This window comes from Aotus nancymaae, unplaced genomic scaffold (genome assembly GCF_030222135.1).
Source record: "Aotus nancymaae isolate 86718 unplaced genomic scaffold, 86718_ANA_hifiasm-v0.15.2.pri h1tg000010l, whole genome shotgun sequence".
Taxonomy (NCBI): Eukaryota; Metazoa; Chordata; class Mammalia; order Primates; family Aotidae; genus Aotus; species Aotus nancymaae.
In genome coordinates this window covers 26,520,710-26,536,023 of record NW_026988421.1, presented here as the reverse complement: position 1 = coordinate 26,536,023, position 15,314 = coordinate 26,520,710, and the positions used below count along the sequence as shown (strand labels likewise).

Sequence of the window (15,314 nt, the reverse complement as noted above, 5' to 3'; positions counted from 1 at the left end):
GGCGCGTGCCTGTAATCCCAGCTACTCAGGAGGCTGAGGCAGGAGAATTGCCTGAACCCAGGAGGCGGAGGTTGCGGTGAGCCGAGATCGCGCCATTGCACTCCAGCCTGGGTAACAAGAGCGAAACTCCGTCTCAAAAAAAAAAAAAAAAAAAAAAAAAAAAATCTTGCTACATTTTACAGATATAACAAGTCCACTGTTGGACTACTGATTAACTGCTGCTCAAAAGAAGGCATGTGCCAGAGGTTTTGCCTCTGCTTCAAAAAGTAAGGTGATAATTTGTCAATTACCAGTTAACCTTGACCATTTAGGTATCTAAACTGGTAATTCTCATCTCAAAGTGATTTTTTTTTTTGACAGGGGGAAACCCAAGTTGACCCATAAGAGTGTATATACGGGAAACAATTTTCTTCTTCTTTTTTCTTCCTCTAAGTTTGATCCTGGAAAATTCCCGGATTAATTAGATCATTTCAAAGATCAGACTTTACTTAGATTAGAGGTTAATTTAAGCATGGTAAAGAGCAATGTTTACCATGTCTAGCTCAATCAGAGAGGCCCAGTCAGCACAGGCGCTGCTTCTAGAAGGGCCCCTTACCTATACTTTAACTTCACCTCTGAGTTGTTCTCTTCTGTCCAGTGGAGAGAGACAGAAGGAAGAGGAGAGCAAGATAGCGAGAGAGGAATTGAGATTGGGAGAGAAGGAATTTTAAGCCCATATCATATTCTAAATAAAACAACACAAGTCATTTTACAATACTGAAAACAATACAGAATGATCTTGCCACTACAGCCCAGTATATTTTAACCAGCCTTCTCCTTTTCCCCACTTATTTCCTTTGAAAGACCTACCCTAAGCAGAATGCATACACCAAAGTCATCTTTTATAACCAATTAATCACGTCAACCAGAATGCTAGAAACTACAGACCTTCATCTTCTATTTTCCAATAAACATTTAATTTCTAAATGACACACCTTAAATCAAAGACTCAGAGAAAGGGAGAAAGGTCAGTCTTCCTGTTACTTACCTGGCTTGAGGTTTTGAAGGAATTAAAAACAACTTTGAAGAAATCCCCCTCTTTCTTTCTTCCCCTGATGTTTTCTTCTAGAAATTTGCAGGGCTCACTTTTTTTTATCCAGACCCTGCCAAGGTGTGTTAAAGCTGAGTGATCTTTGAAAAATGTTCTCTTCTCTTTCTCTCCACCTTGTTTCTTTCAACTCTTTGCTTCCAAACAAGTCCTGACAAAGGTGTGTCGTGGTTTACAGCGTTACTCCACCCTTCCAATTATCTGACACTTGCTGGATTTAAAAAAAAAAAATCTGCCTCCAGGAATCAAACTTTACAGGACTCAGAAATGTCTCCTTCCAGCTTAGGAAGGTTAACCATTTATAGGTCCGTGGGGAAAAAGTAACAAAGGACCAACATAAAGGAAATTCCCTTTTATTGCCTACCTTCTACAGCTGGAGAACTGCCACAGCTTTGTGGTAGTACCCTTCCTCAGTGCCATGGGGACTGGAATCCCAGTGCATGATTCACGGGTGGTCTAGGCATATGGATGGCCTGTGGTCAAAGTACCTGAACCCTAGAGAAACTGAAGTTGGCAGGATTGATATTCAAGATCTGTTTCCCCTATAGATGTCTTTGTCTTCTTTCCCCTCTTCTAACTCAAGCCAGGTCCAGCCCGTCTGGAGAAAATAGCTGGTGAACTAACTCATAATATGCTAATGACTGAAAGTACTGAGCAGTTGGTGGGCCAGGGGTTCATTTTACAAAAAAGGTAACCAGATATAGTGATGCTGACCTAAAAGAGTGACATGTTAATGATGGGATTTTAGGCATTTGGCCACCTAATAATGGAGAGAGGCGCTGTTGGGGAGGGATACGGACTTTTTTGTCCTTCAAATCAGGTGACCACATAGTCTCCATACACCTAAAGACATATGTGGGCTCCCAGATGTCCTGCAACTCCAAGTACATTTTGGGACCTTTAGATTTCCCTAGAGGGTCAACTTGCATCAGTCAGGATAATTCTTATGAATACCTGGATGGTATCTGGCTTTTCAGGGGGCCCAAAGACTAGCTTGAGACCCTTGTGTTGGTAAAATGGGAAGTCTGAACCTGGAACTCACTTAGGCAGTCCTTTGAGGCCATAGCACATTCCTGGGACCCAGCATCACATTGAGATTCCCAGTTCTGAGGTGTTATCCTATGATACTGGAGGGGAGCTGTGGGACCCCTACAGCATAGCACTGACGTGCGACTGCACCTTGCTATTGTGGGCACTGCATCCCATGGAAGGATAGCAGACCACTGAACACCTGTGGGGCTCTTGCTCCCAAGCTGCCCATATTCTGCACTAGAGTCATGCATTTCAGAACCTTTTCAATTATGCAGAATTTGACATTTGCTTTCTAGAATGTTCTTGCCTTCCCCAAATAAATACTCAACATGTCTTCTGTCAATCTCATAGGAGAAGAGAAGAACGTTGAAGAATCCAGAACACACAGAGCTTTCAGCATAAAATTGACATGGCCCTACATCATTCATTCCTTCATTCATAAATTAAACAAAAATATATTGGCTGCTTGGAGCCAGGCATTAAACTATGTGGTAAGAGTTTGATGGTGAAATATGGACATATTCCCTGTGCTTATGGAGTTCACAGTCTAATGGAGGAAGACAGGGCTTACAAAATATATTAGTCAGTGAGCTTTCCCGTAACAAACCACCACAGACTGGGTGGCTTAAACAACAGAATTTTATTTTCTCATAGTTCTGTGGGCTGGAAGTTCATGATCAATGTGTCAGGAGGTTTGATTTCTCTTGAGATCCCCTCTCCTTGGCTTGCAGATGGTCGCCTTCTTGCAGTGTCCTCACATGGCCTTTCTCTGGGCATGCACATCCCTGGTGTCTCTCTCTGTGTGTCCTAATCTCCTCTTCTTATAAGGACACAAGTCAGATTGAATTAGGGTCCACCTTCATGGCCTCATTTTTACTAAATTTAACTACTTCTTGACAGAGCCTATCTTCAAATAAATTTACTGAGGTACTGGTGATGGGGGCTTCACATATGAATTTTGGAGGGATATAATTCAGTCCATAACAATTATGTACAATATATAATTAAGAATGTGATAACTGTTATAAAGAAAGTGTACTGACTTGAGGCCAGTAGTTCAAGACCAGCCTGGGCAGCATAGCAAGACTCTGTCTCTACTAAAAAAAAAAAAAAAACCTGTGTATGATGGTGTGTACCTGCAGTCATGCAGTCACAGCTACTCAGGTGGCTGAGATGGGAGGATCGCATGAGCCTAGCAGTTCAAAGTTACAGTGAGCTATAATGGCACAAATGCACTCTAGCCTGGATAACAGAAGAAGATCAGAAAGAAAGAGTACAGCTACTGTGAGAGCATAAGAGACATAATCTTGGAGAGGGGTGTTATGGAAAGTCCTGCTATGTAAGTGATAGATGAAGTCTGACAAGAGATCACACAGGTGAAAGGCAGGGTGGAGAGTGTTCTAACATCTAGATGGGGCAAGAGTCTCTGAGAAGGCTCTCAGGTGGAAGCCGCATGATGAGTTGGGGGAACAGTGATGAGGCCAATTTGCTCAAAAGCATCAAGTGAAGGGAGGGAGGCAGCAGGTGAGAGGCTGGCAAGGAAGGACTAGATCACACAGGGCCACACAGGCCATGGAGGGACATGTTTTGGGTTATGTGGCAAATGTTCCTAAGTTGACATTAAGGAGCAACTCCCTACAGGCACTGTGTGGGTGTTTGGATTATAGATCCCAGGAAAGAAGAGCAACTACAACTAATGCTTTCTAGGTCTATCGTGAGCCAGATATTTCACATCCATTCTCTAACAGAATCCTCACAGCAACTCTGAGAGCTGTATACCATTATTATCTTCATTTTATAGCTGAGAAAAGTGAAGTTTGAGAGGTTGCGTAACAGGCCAAAGGTCTTACATTTCATAAGTGACAGACTAATAGATTCCACTTGACCCTTAAACCTTCATTTCCCACTGACTTGTATATTATTAAAATTTAAATCTGCTCATAGTTTTGAACTGAAAGAAAATAGGCAATATCAGAAGAGAATAGACTGAGGGGAAATTACAACTTAAAGAAAAACCAAAACCATCTGAACAGTGGGGATGTTTTCAGTTAACAGCAGTATGGTATTGGAATAACTTATTGATAGTTTTAGATAGAAATCTGTTTATACAACTCGGCAACCACAGACCAATCAATTATTCAACTGTAACAACTATATAAAATCAAACACACAGGCCAGGCACTATGGCTTATGCCTGTAATCCCAGCACTCTGGGAGGCCAAGGTAGGAGGATCTCTTGAGGCCAGGAGTCTAAGAATAGCCTGGGCAACATAGTGAGATCCCATCTCTACAAAATAAAAATAGATTAAAAAATAAAATAACATGCTAAGCAACCATCAGAATCAGCATAGATGGTATTTTCCTCCCCTTGAGTTCCTATAAAAATATTGATATTCTCCAGGTAAAATAGAACAGTCAGATCTATAACAGATAAGCCTCAAAGTTAATTAATCAAGGATCCTCTAAGCTAACTCGACAGCTAATAAGACTGCATGTCTGTGTGTGCATGTGCAGGTTCTCACATATTCAGATGTGCATGTGTGAATAGCGTTCATAGAGTCCAATACTAGGCACTTTGCGGGAAAAGAAAAAAGAATTCAAGTACTCACATTCTAGCTACTCAGTGTTCATAGTTTATTGTACTTGGCAAATCCGTAAGACTTGGTACACGGAGTGAAATAAACTTTATATTCATTTAACGTTTATATATTAGGTTCCTACCTAATATGCCTAGTAGTAAGGGAGTAGTCTTTTAAATGTTTTTAAATTAACCAGAAAACGACAAAATTCTTGCCAAAATGAAGAAGCAAAGAGTCAGCTTTAGGAAATTGAAGTGATTAAGAAACCGGAAAGGTGTTTCTTGCTTTCTGACTGCGTTTGGAGTTAATGAGTCACACTAATCCATTTTTGATGGACTAGAAAGAAAAGTCCCTTAAAAGGCAACCTGGAAAAATAGTCATACTTCCAAAATTCTCTACTGATTTTTAAATAGGCTAGGGAGAAAGAGTGTCTTTTCACATGTGGCCCAGATTGGCACCAGGTGACCAGATGCGTCACTCTCTCAGCAGCATGAATACAGGCAGACTCTGCTTTAAATGGCTGATGTGTTTCTGAAAAGGGATTTGTTTTTGGTGATCAGGGTGAGTGCTTTTGTCAAGCGACTATTCACTACCTCACAACTCTTTGTAGATGCAGATTTTCTTTATGTGTTTGGTTTAAAGGGGGTGTACCCAATAGGTGGATTTCTACCTATTCTATGACTCTCCTCTCATAAAAACAGTATCACATGATAGTGCCATGATGTGCTCGTGATCCTTTCACCCAGGTATCCTACAGCTTTGGGACACATTTTTCCCTCTATTCTCAAGAGACAACAAGAAATGAAGTACTCTGAGAAGGAGGTGAGAGAAAATAATTTTATATTTACTGAGATAATTCTAGTATCTACAATTATTGATTCAGCTCTTTTGTTGGACAGTAAAGCGACTGATTTTTTTAAAAAAACTAATTCTCACATATTAAATAAAAATAATACAACAATTATTTGTTACAGTTTTCTACTACTGTTCTAAGACTGAAAGACCATCTTCCTGCTTGGCTTCTTTGCTTAGCACATGCTCCTGGATAAGACTTCTCTATACACAATTGTGACAACATCATATGTCATGGTGTGTGGAATTGTTTAGCTTTTGGAAGCACAAAGCTGAGAAGAAGAGCTGAGTACCAACTCCTGCCCTTCCTATGTGGGCTTCTTGAATTATCACCAGTTGTGTTCCTTGCTGCCTTGATTACAATAAGAAAGCACCCAGGTTTCCTTTTTTCCATTCCCAACTTCAGATGTATTCATTCATTTTTCCATTCAAAACTTACATGTGTTGAGTCGACTACTACCTATGGTGTGTCTATCATGAGCAAGGCATGAGGTGTGTAGTACAATTGAGGGTGAGATATAAAACCTGCCTTCCAGTAATTTACAATGTAATAAGGAAAAATATATGAATGCAGTCACCACAGATACCAATAATTACAACGTACGGAAGAATATAAACCACAAGAAAACAGTTAAGAACTATGAGAATCCACTCTTAGCTGTGAGCATCAGCCAAAGCTACACAAAAGAGGTGTCCTTTGAGCTGGGCCTTAAAGGATGGATGGTGGTAAGAAGCCATGGGTGAAGAAGAAATTTCAAGCAGAGTCCAGCACGAGAGGTACAGATGCAGGAAAGAGTAAGGCTTTGGTGGAGAGTGGTGGAGCATAGTGTGAGAAAGGAGAGAAGATGAGGAGAGGTGGGAAGGGTAGGATGCACCTACCCTTCAAAGGGAGTCTGAAGTGCCAGTCTGCGGCACATCTATGTCATTCTGAGGGTGAGGGGGAGTTGCCGAAGGCTCAGCTGGGCTGAACAAAGATAAATTTGGTGATAGTGTAAACAGCGGAGTAGAACAGAAAGAGACAAGATAGACTTATGGGGACGCTCTGGCAGTAGTTTAGCGAAGAGTCTGAGCTTTAGCAAGGCAAGGATGAAAAAGAGAAAGGAACTGAGCAGGGCAAGATCAGCAAGGCTGGACAGAGACAATAACATTTAGTGGTTGCTGTTAAGATGAGGGAGACGGCAGGGCCTAGGATGATGCTGAGATGTTTCCAAGCCAACCACTGACCACAGCACTTCCCTCCCCGTCTCTGCCAAGTTATCTTTTTCAAAAGTCCCCATGTTAGAGCTTACTTTCTGGTGGAGGATATGAAAACAATAATAACAACAAAAAGATTATTCCCTTTGGTTTGCACTCTTCCCTGCTCCCATTTTGTCCTGTGTTCACCACCTAACATATTATCAATAGGAGGTTTATTAAAAAAATAAAATGTTCCATTCTCTGGACTTGAAGAACTTAGATATTAAAACTATAGGATTATATAAGATTACCTATAGATGATGCATTTAATTAAAGCTACCATAGGTTATTTCTAACACACGGCCTACTAAATTTTCTGTAACTTATTTCTAAGAATTTAACAATTATAAATTAGCTTTATCAAAAGACAAAAATGAGCCAAAGAAAAACCTGTAAAGTGTTAGCCTTAGCAGTTGTACCCTTTTTGCTAGAGTTTGAATATATTCCCCAAAGTTTATGTGTTAGAAACTTAATCCTCAATGCAACAGTATTAAGAGGTGGGACGTTTAAGAGCTGATTAGATCATGACTCTACCCTCATTAATGCATTAATGGCATTATCTCAAAAATGGATTTGTTATCTCTGGAGTGGGTTCCTTATAAAAGGATGAGTTTGACCCCCTTCTGTCTCTCTCTCTCTCTCACCCATATGATGCCTTCTGCTATGTTATGACACGACAGGAAGGCCCTCACCAGCAGCCAGCCCCTGAATCAGACTTCCCAGCCTCCAGAACTGTGAGAATTTTTTTTTTTTAAAATAAATTGCTCTCTGGTTTCTGTTATAGCAGCACAAATCAGACTAGGACACCTTTTATAATCAGAGAAAAATATCCCTTTGATTCCAAAAGATTCCCCTTATTAGCAGAAGAAATGAAAATCCTCCCATCAGGATGGGAAGTAACTTCTAGTTTTATGCTTGGCAGTGTTTAGCTGCCCACCCTGGTAGAGTTAAGCCTCTCTAAGAACTGGGGCAAGCCAAGTCATCTGTACTTTATTTGCTCAGAAATGACGTGGGAAGGATGTCAGAAGCATCAACAAGAGAAAAAGTTTAATACTGCTCACAGAAAAAGATAGGCTCTCAAAACCTGATTATTTTTTAAAAATAGACCAGTTCTTTGAAATTTGTGTTAGGTTTGATCCCTATTGGGGGAAGGCAACAAAAAAAATTCAGCAAAACAGCTGGAAGCCACCTGATCGATGGATTTGCCAGAGAGCTGAAAAGTCTGCGTTAGGTGATGAACATTCTCTTATGCTGCAGGCCATGATTCAGGAGATGGGCTTGGTTTTAACAAAACATGTCTACACAAGGACTGTCTTCGTTAATATAAAGACCGCACCCTATTACCCGGCTTGTTGTTGCCACTATTTTCCTCACGGATATATCCATAGTACATGAACTCATGCCAAGAATCGGGTCTCATTGCCTGACATACTCATTGACTTAACTTTCCACTGATTATAACAGTCATCTAAAAGTTTTTGAACTGTCATTATGCCAGTGGTTTCCAATATGTGTTTTGAGGATCCTGGTATCAGCAATTTGCCAGAATCAGATGCAAACAAAAAAACTCACATTTGGTAAAATTCACTTTTTAGTGGTCTAGGAGCTTTGACAAATACATATAGTCATGTAATCACAACCACATTTAAGATATACAACAGTTCCATTGCACTGTAAAATTATTTTATGCTCCATTGTGGTCCACTCCCATCTTCAGCCCCTGGCAGCTACTCATCTGTTTTCTATCTCTATAGTTTTACCTTTTCTAGAATGTCATATAAATGGAATCATACAAAATGTAAATTTTTGAGTCTGGCTTTTTTGACCTAGCATTGAGATTCATTTATGTTGCTGTGAGCATCATAATTTATATCTTTTTATTACTGTGTAATATTCCATTTTGTGGAACTATAATTTTTTACACATTTATATGTTTATGGACATCTGAATTATTTCTCATTTTTGTCAATTATAAATAAAGTTGTTACAAACATTCATATACATATTTTATATGAATGTAAGTTTTCATTTCTCTTGGGTAAATGCCTAGGAGTAAACTGCTTGCCTAGTAAATGTATATTTAATTTTATAAGAAACTGGCAAACAGTTTTCCAAAATTTTGTGCCATTTGCATTCCTACCAGCGGTGTATAAGAGTTCTAGGTGTTCTACATCCTTATCAGCTTTTGACTTTATCAGTTTGTTTGATTTTAGCAATTCTAATAAGGGTAGAGTGATATTTTATTGTGGTTTTCATTGGCATTTCTCTAGTGACTGATGATGTGGATCATCTTTTACGTGCTTATTTGCCATTCATATATCTTTTTTGGTAGCGTCTGTTCAAATCTCTGCCCATTTTAAAACAGGGTTGTTTTCTTATTATTGAATCTTGATAGTTCTTTATATAGTCTGGATACAAGTCCTTTATCAGATAAGTGTTTTTCCAAATATTTTATGCCATTCTACAGTTAGATGACCATTTTCTTAACAAGGTCTTTGAGAGAGGAAGTCCAATTTGTCATTTTTTTTCCTCCTATGAATCATATTTTTGATGTCATGTCTAAGGAATCTTTGCCTAACCCACATTTACAAGGATTTTCTTACATATTTTTTCTATAAATTTTAATACTTTCAGCTCTACGTTTATGCCTGTGGACCTTTTTTAGTTAATTTGTGTGTAAAGTACAAAGTGTGGATCAAGGTTCATTTCTAAAAATTAAAACTTTTTTTTTTATTATTTTTAGAAAATGGGATCTTCCTATGTTGCCCAGGCTAGACTCAAATTCCTGGGCTCAAGTGACCCTCTGGCCTCAATCTCTCAAGTAGCTGGGATTATAGGCATATGCCACTGTACCTGGCTCAAGGTTCATTTTGAAATATAAAACTGTCTATTTGTTCTAAAACAAATATTTATTTAAAAGATTTATTTATTTATTTAAAAGATTTATTTGAAAGATTATTTATTTAAAAGATTATTCTTTCTGCATTGAATTTTCCTTCCAAATCTGTCAAAAATCAACTACTCACATAAGTATGGATTTATTCATACCTCTATTATGTTCCATTGATCTATGTGTCTATCCTTTACAAACACCATACTGCCTTAATTGCTATAACAATATAGTAAGTCTTGAAATCAGAAGGTACAAATCCTGTGAATGTTTTCCATTGCATAACGGTGTACACTCTAGACTCTGAATTGAGAGAGTGTAAATCTTTCAATTTGGGGTTTTGGCTATTTTAGTTCCTTTGTTTTTTTCATATAAATTTGGTTTCCACAGAAAATCTTTTTTAAAAGAATTTTTATTTATTTTTATTTTTTATGTTTATTTTTATTTTTTTTTAATTTTACTTTAGGTGCATACTATATCTGGCATTTCTCCCCATGTTACCCCTCCCCAGCTTCCCCTCCCTTCCCACCCCCCACTGTCTCTCCCCTACCCCCCAACTGCCCCCAGTATGTGATGCTCCTTTCCCTGAGTCCTTGTGTTCTCATTGTTCAACACCCACTTATGAGTGAGAACATGTGGTGTTTGGCTTTCTGTTCTTGTGTCAGTTTGCTGAGAATGATGGTTTCCAGATTCATCCAAGTCCCTACAAAGGACACGAACTCATCGTTTTTTATGGCTGCATAGTATTCCATGGTGTATATGTACCACATTTTCTTTGTCCAGTCTATCATTGATGGACATTTGGGTTGGTTCCAGGTCTTTGCTATTGTACACAGGGCTGAAATGAACATATGTGTGCATGTGTCTTTATAGTAGAACAATTTATAGTTCTTTGGGTATATACCCAGTAATGGGATTGCTGGGTCAAATGGAATTTCTATTTCTAGATCCTTGAGAAGAAAATCTTGTTTGTAAATATATTGGGATTGCATTGAATTATAGATCTATTTGGGAAATAAATGATATCTTATCCACAGTAAGTCTTTTAATCCACAAAATGACACATTTTTTCATTTACATATATCTTTTTGACTTCTTTTATTAGTGTTACAGTTTTCAGCAAACAGATTTTGCACATACTTTGTTAGGTTTATACCAAAGTACTTAATATTTTATGGTGCTATTTAAAGTGCTTTTAAAAAATCTTATTTTCTAATTTTTCATCAGTGATATATAGAAGCACAGTTAGTTTTTATATATTGACTTTGTATACTGTAATGTTGCTAAACAATTTTGGATATTCTTTGGAGTTTCTTATGTAGACAGTCATGTCATCTGTGAATAGCTTTATTTCTTATTCTCTAATAAAGAAATACTCTTTATTTATTTTTTCACACTGGCTAGAATCTTCAATACAATGTTAAATAGAGGACATCTTTGATTTATTCCCATCTGAGAAGAAAAGCACTTAGTGTTTCTCCATTAAGTATCATGTTAGCTATAGGATTTTTGTAGATTCTCACTATTGGATTGAGAAAAGTCTCTTCATTACCAGTTTCCTGAGAGTTTGGTTTTTTAAAACCATGAATGCATGTTGATCGTCAAATGCTTTTTCTGCATCTTTAAAATAATTGTTATTTGTCTTCTGTAGTCTGTTGATATGGTGGTTACATTGATTTTTAAATTTTTTTTCTCTTTTTTCTTTTTAACTGTTTACTACTATATCTCACAAAGCTTACAGATTGGCAAATTCTTTTTTTTCTTTTTTCTTTTTTTTACACCCTCTACCCTCCTGAGCAAATTCTTTTTTTTTTAATAATTTTTTTTTGGTGGGGGTGCTGGATGCAGTGGCTCACACCTGTAATCCTAGCACTTTGCTTGGCCAAGTCAGGAAGCTCACTTAAGGCCAGGTGTTCAAGATCACCCTGGGCAATGTAAGCAAGACCATGACTTTACAGATAAATTTAAAAATTAGTCAGGCATACTACAGGTGGTGACACCTGTAGTCCCGGCTACTCGGGAGGCTAAGGTGGGAAGATCACTCCAGCCCAGTTCAGGCTGCAGTGAGTGATGACCATGCCACTTCACTCTAGTCTGGGTAACAGAGTAAGACTCTGTCTCAAAATTAAAAAAAAAAAAAAATTCACTATCTTTACTATTTTTTAAGCGTACATTTCAGTGATAAATACATTTATATACACTTTTACGTTTATACCCCCTCCCTCAACAGAATTTGGTTCTTAAAAAATTTCTATCTCTTTGCTGATATTTTCTATTTGGTGAGGCATTGTACTCATACTTTCTTTTAGTTATTTATGTATGGTTTCTTTTATCTCTTTGGATACATTAAAATAGCTGATTTAAATTTTATGTCTAATAAATCTAATGTCTAGGCTTTCTCAGGGACAGTTTCTACTAATTGCTTTTTTAAAACTTTATATGGGCTACAATTTCTTGTTTCTTTGCATATTTCATAATTATTTTGTTTTTGAAAATTCAACATTGCAAATAATATAATACAGCAACTCTGAAAACTAGATTCTCCTCTCTCTCCAGATTTTGTTGTTTGCTACTTTTTCTTATATTTTGGCCATAATTTTCCTGGAGTAGTTATGTAAAGTCTGTATTCTTTGTTACATGTGACCACTAAAGTTTTTGCCCAGTTAGCTCAGTGGTAAGCTAATAGTTAGATAGAGACTTTTTTTTAAATGCCCTGAACAAATAGTCTCTGAATCTTTGACAAGGGATTCTGTGTGCATGCAGGGACACACATTCAACATTCAGCCAGCCAGTTGACAACTCTTCCTTAGCCTTTACTTTCTTCTTTCACAGAGCCTCAAAGTCATCCATAGGGCCTTCTTAGGTCTTTCCTGAGCATTGTACACAGCCCTAGATATGTACACATGTCTATACATGTACATGGTCTTCTAGATTCCCAGAAATATGTTAGAACTTTTAAAAGCCCCTATGGATATCTTATTCCTAGCTTTTCCTTTTAAGCTTTTTGGTTAGCCTTTTATCTGCCTCAACAGTTATCCTTGGGTAGCTACAAAGTTAGACAATTACATTGAATTGTTTTTGACAAATGCTCCATGGAAAAGGCTTTTTACACTGAATGAGCTCTGAGACAGGTCAAATAAAGACAACCTTGTAAGTGGAGTCTTCCAAAAACCACCAGACAGGCCAAATCATGACAATGCTCTGTAAGTGCAGCTTTGAAGGAACTCCGAACTCGTTCTGTACATGCTAGTGGCTGCCAGGCTCCTGCTTCTCACCATGATTTACTTAATTGGCCTATGAGGATTTTTTAGGCTAGGAGAGAGAAACACAGATGAAAACTGATGAAAGTATGAAAGTTTTCTCTGATGCTCACACAATAGAGTTGGGGTGGATTAGGGTGGAAGAGTTTCCATTAGCTCCAAGATTTGATAAGTTAATGGTCAAAAGGATTTCATCACAAAAACTGAAAAGTGTTTCTGGAGTAGAAAGTTAGTTTCACTAGATCTCACAAGATAGAAAACTCCATGGCAGGCCAGGCACGGTGGCTCACGCCTATAATCCCAGCACTTTAGGAGGCCGAGGTGGGTGGATCATGAGGGAAAGAGATCGAGACCATCCTGGTCAACAAGGTGAAACCCCATCTCTACTAAAAATACAAAAATTGGCTGGGCATAGTGGCATGTGCCTGTAGTCCCAGCTACTTGGGAGGCTGAGGCAAGAGAATTGCTTGAACCCAGGAGGCGGAGGTTGCGGTGAGCCAAGATTGCGCCATTGCACTCCAGCCTGGGTAACAAGAGCGAAACTCCGTGTCAAAAAAAAAAAAGAAAGAAAACTGCATGGCAATGGTCTGCTTATTCTCTCAGGAAATTTTTGTACAAATTTATTTAAGTCTATACACTCACCCTAGAACACCCTTGGCTTTATTCTTGGGCCTATAAAATAGGAAGAAGTGTAAGAGATTGTTGGCTAATGAGGGACTGTGTTCTCTTTCCGGGTCCTTGAGCGGGCATAGTTTTAAGGGCAAGAATTTCCCAGTGCCATGCCCCCCTCCCATCTCTCTCCATCCAGGAGATTCAACAGTTTATGTTTGAATTTTGCTGGCACAGGAAGAAACTAAAGGTCAATCACTCCAGCGGAAGTTCTAAGGAACTCCCTTCATTGGCCAAAGGAACTTGGGAAGGTAAGAATTTCTCCCAGGATAAATTCCCCTGCTCCTTCACCCATGCTGGATTTCCAGCTTTCTGGAATCCCCTCCCACATGGTGGGAACTCCCTTTCCCCTCTGGGATTTCCCCTCTGAAATCCCCTTCCACATTCTTTGTGGAAACCTTTCTCTTCTTCTCCTTTCCTTCTCTTTTCTCTACCTTAATAAGATCACCTTTCTGCAACACTTCTTGGGTCCGATATTTACTTTTACCAGCATATGGTGCACCTGCAGTGGCCCCACTGCTTATTCTTTAAGAGGTTGGAGGGCAAGAACTCACAGCCTTCTCCTGGGGGAGCTGTGCCTCGCCAGCACCCAAGAAAAAACCCAGTTACACTATTTTGCCAAATCAGCATAGTGTTAAAAGTCATGGGAAGGAGGACTTGCAGGTAATCATGAGTTTCCCTTCCCCATCTAGAGATGGAGACTGTTCTGCTAAGGGAAGGTCAATATCCAGTTATAGAAATGAGAACCCAAATCTGAAAAGCTAACCCTCCATGGATGAGACTGGCTGGAACAATTTAGCACCAACAAAGCGTCAAGTGCCAACCCCACACATAATGCCTACAGAGATCCTCCTGGCTGATCAGCTCTATGAAGCCGAGGAACTGGCTAGTTTTTCCCATTCCCCCACTTCGGGTTTATCTGACTGCTTTGCTTTCTATCTCCTCAGCACCTGCCCATGCTTTTATCTGGGCACCTCAAACACTTTAATGCTCTTGCTTGTTTTCTTAAGGCCCTTGGAAAAATGGATGGGTTTTATCTTTTCACTGTATTCCCAACTCCAAACACAGTACATATAGTTTTTGGTTAAACTTCCTCTCTCCTGAACTCCTGCTTAGCATTCCCAACCACTACTGTCTACCACCATAGATGTCCAGCAAGTGCTTCAAACTCAACATGTTAAAAACCAGACCTGTTACTTCTTTCTCCTCCTCTCTCTCCTCTACTTGGCCATGACTCTGCTGTTGTAGCCATCTTTGTGTCTGCAGGGCCTGCTCTGTATTGGGCTCACTGTAAGTATTCATTGAAAGTGGAATGAGTAGAGAAGTGAGCAAAGGAAGGACAGGGAAAAAAAAAAGAGAAAAAACCCAGTAAAATAAAGAAGTCATGAAGGCCAGAGAGAGGAAAAAGGAGAAGAAGAAGTTGGCTAGGAGTAAGAAGACTGTTTTAGGTTGGTTTTCCCAAATGCAGGAGGGGTAGAAAGAATGTAGAACCCTCCAAACAAGAGCTAGATAGAAAAGTACAATTCTTCATCTCATTCCTCTTCCCCTCCAGTGTTTTCTTAACTGCGTGCAGTTTGGGTTAGACTCTGAATGTTTTGTGGGTGTGATGAGAGAAAGGACTTATCGGCACACTTCCACCCTTTTCAGCCACTCCTGCAGATAATAGTGGCTGAGTCCTTTTGCACTAGTATGACTGTATAGCAGTGAAC

General features: G+C 39.0%; 1 protein-coding gene across 1 annotated transcript in view; it reads right to left on the bottom strand.

Moving 5' to 3' along the window:
- The window catches only part of COL17A1 (collagen type XVII alpha 1 chain), a 57,829-nt gene extending 56,757 nt beyond the window's left edge, over nucleotides 1-1,072 (bottom strand). Inside the window, exon 1 of the mRNA XM_021673004.2 lies at nucleotides 1,028-1,072. The gene's annotated coding sequence lies outside the window, so the exon portion shown is untranslated. The remainder of the gene's footprint in view (nucleotides 1-1,027) is intronic.
- Nucleotides 1,073-15,314: the final 14,242 nt, after the last annotated feature.